Here is a 9064-nt window from a genome sequence, read left to right on the forward strand (position 1 = left end):
GGATCTGGCTTTGTGATGGGACATTGAACTTGGTGTCAGGGGGAACCGTGCCCTTGCCTTTCTGGCACCAGGTTCTGTCTGTCTACCGCTGTCACCATGCATGAACCTTAAGAGAATGAGCCTTTGACTTTCTGTTTACCTGTCAATGTCTTTGTAAATCAGAAATACACAGAGGCCAAAGTTGGGGCAGAGAAACGAGCTTTCAACTCATGTATTGGGGCTGCCTGACCCTGGAGAATTTCAGCTCCAGTGTCCCCTCCTCGGGAGTGCAGGCCCAGTGCCCAAGCACCAGGGTGAGCTTCTGTTGTCCATCAAAGATCTCTGTGTGTAGCCTTAGAAGAGGAAACTCTGAGACTGCAGAGGGCATTCCTTGGGGGTGGTGTGTTCTGTTTGTGTAAACACGTGAGCCAGCCGAGAATCCAGGCCCAGAAGGACAGGAGGCGAGGCAGCAGCAGCACACCAGCTGGCACGGGCTGCACAACAAACAAAAGCTGACAAAGTTGCCTGCCATGTGCACTAGCGACTTCCAAAGCCTTTAGCGACGAAAGGCGGAATATCTGTTGGCAGAGTGCCTGGTGCTTGTTCCTCTCGGCTGTCTGCCGGTCCTGCAGGGGAGGACTTAAAGCTCCAAAGGTCACAAGAAAGGGCACGGTCTGATTTGATCCATAGCCCCACCCCTAGAAGGGACAGGGTGTTATTCTGAGTCTTGTAAACCCCCCGGTTGTGCTCAAGCTGCTGTCCCCATACCCCGTTTCTGTGGATGTGAAGTTCCCAGGACCCATGGAGGACAAGGAGGTAGGTGGGACCTCAGAGACGGCTCCTTTACCCTTTTAAAAAACTCCTGACACAAAAATGTCCGGTCGGACCAGGAAGTAAGCCTGGAATGGATTAGCAGTCAGTCATCTCTGTCTTCAGCCATGCTGAGCTTGCTTCTTTGCTCTCATCCTTTCTACATCAAGAGGCTCTCGTGGAGGCCCAGTCTATCTCATCTGGGCCGAGGGTCGGGGGGTGGGGGAGCAAGCAAGAACTCAGACCCTTGCTTCTGACTGCCGAAATATCAGGAATAGTCCAGAATACCAGGAAAGCATCTGAGGTGAACAGAGTGACGGCAGCAGGGCATATGGTTGAAGGTGGAAGAAAGTCAATGGTGGAACAGAGACCTGGGCTCACTCTCATGTGAAGAGTGGGTCTGGGCAGCAGAGAAGATGCCCATACCTTCTGATGTTTGGACCTTGGAAGAAACAGGAAACCACTGCAGCCAGGGCACTGCCTCCAAACCACACAGCCAGTGGACAAGGCTAGGAAAGAGAAGACCAACCACTGGCACGATCAAACACTTTGTGATTGTGATTGTGTGTGCGTGTGTGTGTGTGTGTGTGTGTGTGTGTATGTGTGTGTGTGTGTGTGTGTGTGTGTATGTGTGTGTGTGTGTGTGTGTATGTGTGTGTGTGTGTGTGTGTGTGTGTATGTGTGTGTGTGTGTGTGTGTGTGTGTGTGTGTGTGTGTGTCTCAGAGGGAAACAGAATAAGCACAATTTGTAGCAGTCACTCATGCTGACTGAGCCCATCTAGACATGCAGGTCTAAGTACCACTTACAAATACTCACCCTGAGCCTAGGCGGGACAAAATATGATATATTCTTAACTAGTTATAAAGCAATTACCCCCATGACTTTGGGCCAAAAGATTGGATATCTGTGGTTGGAATGATCGCCCTGTAAATCATCATAATGAGGGTAATTAGAAATGGATTATCGGATTCATACTTGAATTACTTTGGAAGAAGACCTCACTCTTCTTTGGTGACTACCTCCTGTTGGGTACCCCCCAACCCCAATGTCTCCTTTCACTGAAGAACCAACACTGAACACATCCCAGAATGACAGTATCACTTTGCTGTCAGCAAGAGCATTTCAGTCTCCATACTGGAGGATTTCTGTGCTCACCGTGACTTTGGCTAGTGAGAGGAACGTGAATCCAGAAAGTCAATGGCATGTATTCAGAAGATGTGACAGCTCGAAGGAGGGTCTCCTAGAGAGAACTTAGTTAGTCATGTGCTTCTTAGTCTATTAGTAGGAGTTTAATAATGATTATATTAGTGCAGTAGCTATTCCTTAGAAGGAGTGATGGACTAAGCCACAGAAGTCTCAATATATATGTAATTGGGCCAAAGGAAATGGGGAATTGAGTCATTTCTCAATGAATTTGATTAATGTAAATAATTTATCTGGATACTACCCTTCCCACACCATACTTATTCCTTAAAATATAGGGCATGCTTTCCTTAAATAGATTTTCCTCCTAGCTCCTCAATTCATAGGAGACTCCACATGTAGCAGCAGCAGGGAGGAGGCCCAGCACAGTAGAGCTGAGGACCCCCGCCAACCTTACCGATTGCTCTTTACACGTACTTCTATGTCCTACCCAATCGCAGAGCCTCGGCTTCTTTATTCTGAAAAATTCAGAGTCTGGACCGAATTAATGGTTCAGTTCTGAGCTAGTGTTTCATGTGCTCTTTCCATGAAGAGGGGCTCCCTCGGAGGAAAAGCATCCTGTTCCTTGCATTTACACGGAAGGTGATATATCCTTAGTCCTCATCAATGGGACAATAAGCTGTGTTTTTCAAAGTATTAAACATACATTTACCATAGGATATGACAGCTTCCTCTGAGTGTTTACCCAAGAGAACTGAAAATTTATGTCCTCACAAAACAACCACACTCAGATGTTTATAGCTGCCGTATTCATCTTCATACCAAACTAGAAACATCCGGATGCCTGTAAATGACTGCATGCAGAACAAACCAGGGCATAGTCAGACAAAGGAAGGCTACTCAGAGATAAAAGGAAGGTAAGAACGCAGGAAAGGACAGGGAGGGACCGCAAGTGGCTCCCGCACTAAGTGAGAGAAGTCGACTTAAAAACTCAGCCACACACACTGTGTGATCCTGTGTGTGGGATACTCTACAAAGACTCATAACCACTTAGTGGTTGTGTGGCCCGGTTGGAAGGAGCCATCACTCACCAGGTGGGGGCAGTGCACAGAAATGTTCTATAACATCTCTCTTTTTGTTTGCTTGTCTTTATTCTGGTCTGAAGATAGTCCTGCTGTTGCACTTAGGCTGGCCTCAAGTTCACTATGTAACCCGAGATGGCTTCAATATCCTCCAGCCTCCTGGATGCTGATATGACTTATATATGTAACCACATCCTGCTTGCCAGGGTTTTAGTTTGGTTGTGGATATCTGCATTATTTGACATTTGATAGGACATGGAACAAAACGCATACACACACACATACACACATATATATACAAATACATACACACACATACACACATACACACACATAAGTACACACCACACACATATACATATAAACCACACACACATACATACATACCACACATACAGAGAGAGAGAGAGAGGGAGAGAGAGAGAGAGAGAGAGGAAGAGGGAGAGGGAGAGAGAGAGAGAGAGGGAGAGGGAGAGGGAGAGGGAGAGAGAGAGAGAGGTGAATCTTATTCTGTAAAACTAAACTTAAGAACAAATACCAAGCAATCTATTATCGATTACCAAACTAGTTCTTTACTTAGAGAATTCAAATCTAAAAACTAGAGTTTGAAAACTGTTTGTAGCCAACACATGTGGAGGGGTTGTTCTGTTTCTCTCTCACTGTGGCACACGGTTGAGAAGAGAAACCACAGTTTCCAGTAAGTGACTGAAGGTGCTGGTCCACTAAGGCTCACCCTCAGAAGAGCTCAGCCTGCCTGGTTTCCTTTCTGCTCCAGAGAAAGTGGCTCTCTCATTTGCATCCACTTCCTAGGATTTCCTCCAGGCAAGCCCCAGGAGCCAACCACCTGCAGACACAGAAAGGGCTAGGGCAGTTCATGGTGTGCTCCTAGGTGCTGCAAAATCTGGGGACCCATGGAACCTACCTCTGGCTCCCCAGCACACCGTGCAGATGTAAGATTTCTGTTTCATGTTACTCATGCGTGTGATAGCATAGGTGTCACCAGTCTGTGCTGAGACACTATAAATCTGGGTTTCTCATCTAGTGCTCCAATCTATCCCTGAGATTATAGTTCACCTAGTTATGCCACAGCATGATAATGTTTTAAAACACATCAAACTGATGGAGAATACTTTATATTAAATGACTGCATGGTATAAGCGATCAAATACACATGGAAATGCTGCATGTTTGCTGTTTATCATAGATTAGAAATTAATCCAATTTTATACAGCCATGCAATTATGTTTGTACTTCTTCTCTGGTTCCCCATGTATAAACTTTTACTTTTAAGTATCTTGGCTAAGGAGGGAGATAAGATCTGTGAATGCCTACTGTGTTCATACTCTCTGAATCACAGACAGAGACACTGAGAGAGTTGGCTCTCCAGATTATGCGAGGCAAATGCACACAACAGGATTCTTGGAAACTGTACAAACCAACAATATGACCGTTTCGTGGTATGGGTTAAGGATCCGATTTTTACTGTGGTTATGAGAGAGAAAGGCCGGGGGCATCTGGAAGAGTCCAGAGCAAAACATGAAGAAAGAAGCCTCAATATGCCTGGCCAGCAGACTGGACTGAGCCTTGAGAGAAACAGGAGGAGGTGCAGGAGAAGGAGGGAGAGGAGGAGTTGGAGGCAGAGAAGGAGGAGGGAGAGGACAAGGAGGAAAAGGATGAGGATGATGAAGAGGAGGAGGAAGAAGAAGAAGAGAGGGAGGCAGGAGAGTGAAGGAGAGCAAGCATGGAAGAACAGGCATTGTCTGAGACAGAGAGAGGAAGACAGAGAGAGAGGAGACAGAGCTTGAGAGGGAGAGACAAGAAGTATGAATGTAGCTGGAATAGCAGGGTTATAAGGAAAACGAGTAGCTGCAGGGAGGGGAACCCAGGAGCTGGAGGGAGTTCAGGATAAGGAAGGAGGTGAGAAGATCCAGGATGTGAGCATGGACTTTGAAAGGTGTAACAGGCACAGGTGACACAGAGGGAGCCTGAAGGCCAGCACGAGTTTTGTGAGCTGTGAGGCACCACAGAGAGCCATGTCTCCCTTCTGCCATTTGGAATTTGGGGAAATGGAATTTCCTTTGGACTTGACAGAAACAAAATTTCCTGGATACTTTCAGTGAGACTGTGTTGGTAGAGCTGGCCCAGTGGCTAACAGCGCTTGAGGCTCTTGAAGAAGACCTGGATTTAGTGTGTCTCACCCTCATGGCGAGCATCCACCTCAAGGTCCAGTTCCAGAGGATCTGACTTTCTCTTCTGATCTTGTGACCAATGTTTCTAAGTGGTTCATATACATACATGCAGTAGAAGATACATGACATTAAATTTAAAAACAATCTTAAAATGGATGGATTGATGATGCCCGCAGACCAAGCATCTCTTCTGAATACAGGTTGGCCAACGAAAATTTCTTTTCTGACCCAGCACTGAAAGAAAAACCCCATGTTTGATTCATGGAGTTGGCTTGGTGAAGTTGGTTAATCAAACCACAATATAGATTCTATCTCTATATCACTATCAAATACTTTAAATTACCTTCAAATAGACAGAAATATCAACTCATAAGCCGCAAATTTCCAATGATCTATTTCAGTGAAAAATTTTCAGAGATGTATTCATTTTTATTATATGACTATTGGTGTGTGCAGCACATGAGTGCCTGGTGCATCCCAGGGGTGCCAGAAGGCATCAGAACCCACGAATCTGGAACTGCAGATGATTGCGAGCCCTCATGTGGGTGCTAGGGACTGAACTGAGGTCCTCTGCAAGATCAACAAGTGTATTTTACCTCTTAGGCAACTGAAACCCTGAAAGATAATCCCTGACTGTTGCTTGAGTGTTATTAATTTTCCAAGTCTTTTTCTTCAGCCAATACAAAGTTACTAAACTGTAAAGACTCGGGGTGAATCTGCACAACCATGGAAGATTGGGAAAAAGAACCAGGGGAATGGTGGGTGGGAGCCAAGGTCAGTCCCCATCGCCCAGGCCAGGCATGGTGCCCAGCCGCCTTTAACAGCAGGACAGAGCATGGTTACCACCCGCTGCTGGAGGACTGTGGTGTCCTTTCCCTTTCACTGTATCCTACAACTAAAAGGCTTACAGGATGGAAGCAGCACACAACCATGAAAGCCTAAGTAGTAGGGTGTATATGTGTCAGTTTTCTGCAGAAATACAGAATCAATGAGTACGTGATAGATAAATGATAGATAGGTTTAGATGATAGATGATCAAAAGATGATATATGGTGCATAGATCATATGTATATATAGTATTTATATAGCATGTACATATTATATATACACACATATTATATATGATGGAGGGCTGGTTTGAATGAGAATGCCCCTTATAGGCTTTGGCATTTGAGTACCTGACTGACTGCCAAGTGATGGTACTGTTTAAGGAAGGTTAGGAGGTGGGGCTTTGTTGGAGAAATATGTCCCTGGTGGTGGCTTTAAGAGTTTAAAAGCTGTTTTGAGTTTCTCTCTGTGCTTCCTCTTCTGCCATTTCAGGTGTGAGGTCTCAGTTTCCTGCCACATTCATTATGCCTGTCTGCTGCCATGCATCCCCGTGGTCATGGAAATAGCCTCTGTTCTCTGGAACTGTGTAATCACACAAACCCTTCCTGCTGTAGGTCGCCTTGGTCATGTATATTATCACAACAATAGAAAAATGACTAGGTAAGATATTCAGGCATAGAGGGGAATATATGGGCTCATACTTTAAGTAGGTATGATATAAATGACAAATAGTAAGTATATTAGAAGGTAGAAATAGATGATAGGGAGATAAATAAGACAGGGAGGTGAATAGACAGAATGGTAGATGTGGGATGGACAGAGTAAATAGACAATAGATGGTAGATAAGTTGGTAAACTATCCAAATAGGTTGAAAGACAGATGGTGATAGATGATTGATAGATAGATAGATAGATAGATAGATAGTAAATGATAGATAATAGATAATAAATATTAGATAGAGGATAGATAGATAGATAGATAGATAGATATGATAGATACAGATAGATAGATGGTAAATAGATAATAAATGATAGATGGTATCTAGATAATAGGTAGATGATAGATAAATAGATAATAAATGATAGATAATAGATAATAAATGACAGATAGATAGATAGATGATAGATAAATAGATAATAGACAGATGATAGATAGATAGACAGACAGATTGATAGATAGACAGATATTATATAGTGAGGTAGTAGCTTGTTAAATGATGGGTGGATGATGGATGGATGTGTAGATGATAGGTAGCCAAGAGATCATAAAAGCTGGGGCATCAGGAAATTTACATGAATACCAAGAAGCCCTAAAATAGGCCACCCACAATCTGGAGACTTAGAGAAGTGGAAGACCTGAGAACCAGGAGGCCCACAATATTCCTTTCAGTCTAAGAGCTCAGGAGCAAGATGGAGGACAGTGGGTCCAGTCCTGGTGTTGAAATACCAGAAGACATGGAGTTTGTGATGGCTGAGGACAAGAGCAGAAGCACAAGTGTGAAGGCTCATCTCAACGGCACACCCTGGATTGAAATGAGAAACTCCTGTAAGATTAGTAAAGAGCATGTTAATTTGTGTCCTGATAGTGTTCCAGGGTTGGGAAGATCATCGGGGCTCCGACCTAGTCAGTGGTTTAATCCATGGAGAAATCTGAATTTGAACAGATTCTTACAAAGTAGGTGATGAAGCTGAGGCAAGAGGTGAGGCTGGGTGGAAGGAAGCAGCCTCTGGTGGCTGAGCCTTGTCCAAAACTCCTGGCTCGTTTGCTCTCCTTCCTGTCCACTGTGAGCTTTTAGTACCTTCCTCGTCCACATGGTTCTGTCACCACGATGTGCTGCCTTCCCACAGGCCCCAAATAAGCAGAGCCAAGGTCTATGGACTGCATATTTTGAAAATGTCAACACAAAATAAATCATTAAGGACTCCCTCCCTTTACATTGTGTCCTGTGTTTTGTCATAGTGAGGAGGACAATGACTAATACGTATTTTGAGTTTAGAAGCAGAGAGCTTACAGGCCTTTTCTCTCCCTTCTTGTTGTGTGTTAGGATGGAGAACCCCAGACTGAAGTTGAACCGTTTGTCTCAGTCTACAGATGCACATACCAATCACCTCGTGAACCATCACTGCGTTTACTTTCCAGATATTCTTTGGTGTAATCAACATGTGTTCTACCCCCAGCCCCCAAGATCCAGCTCTGCCTCCCAATTATACTGAACACCATGCTTTAGATATCTGTGACCCCTTGATGAAGCTAGACATGAGAGGAAGTCTGTTCCTCACCCAGGTATGGGCAAAGCCAAGGATCACTACAACCAAGGGATGCTACAACCTGGGGGACACAGCCTGCCAGCCCTGATATTACTGGACAGCCTGGAAGCTGAGGATCGATTTGCAGATCAATGTTGGTGACTAATTCAACAATAGGAAGCACCGATTTTGAAGGAAAAAAAGTGTACAAATATTGTAGTGCTTTAAAAGAATTATACTGTGTGAGTTGCTCACGCTCCAGTCAACAGCCTTGCCCCTGTGCTCAAGCAACATGAAGTATAAAGAACAAGGGGGGGGGCTTGTTACTGTGAAGAAGGGGCTCAGAGCCAAGTTAAGGAGGCTAACCAAGGCCAACGAGGATTGAGTATCATCCAAACACATTATACCCGAGTATGGAATTATGACTGAATAATTAAAATTTTTTTTTAAAAAGAATTACTTTTTTCCTTAATAGTTGGCCAACAACATTTTACTCTGTTACTGTTGCTATGTTTTGAGTTTCATGGACACAGTTGCAGAGCCGTGTTCTTCTCAAACTGTGTAAACAGGAAGACGGCATTTGTATCGTTGCCTATCTGTCTTCAGAGAATGATCTTCTTGCTGTGTATCCCTGGGCAGAGCAGTTTGCAGACCTCAGTTCTAGGCAGCTCCTGGCCACTGGGCAGCACAGGGATCAGCTGCCTAGATTTTGAGGAGGTTACTCAGAAGAGAAGGAAACAGGAGAAAACGGTGGCTTCCTTAATTGCTTCTAACAAAAGCGTGAG

The 9064-nt window shown here is 44.5% G+C and overlaps 1 long non-coding RNA gene across 1 annotated transcript; it reads left to right on the plus strand.

Moving 5' to 3' along the window:
* Positions 1–318: 318 nt before the first annotated feature.
* On the plus strand, positions 319–8715 carry Gm41798. The gene is made up of 3 exons (XR_877626.1): positions 319–795; positions 6525–6692; positions 8078–8715. It is a non-coding gene; the product is annotated as a predicted gene, 41798 (long non-coding RNA).
* Positions 8716–9064: the final 349 nt, after the last annotated feature.

This window comes from Mus musculus, chromosome 18, assembly GCF_000001635.26.
Source record: "Mus musculus strain C57BL/6J chromosome 18, GRCm38.p6 C57BL/6J".
Classification (NCBI taxonomy): domain Eukaryota; kingdom Metazoa; phylum Chordata; class Mammalia; order Rodentia; family Muridae; genus Mus; species Mus musculus.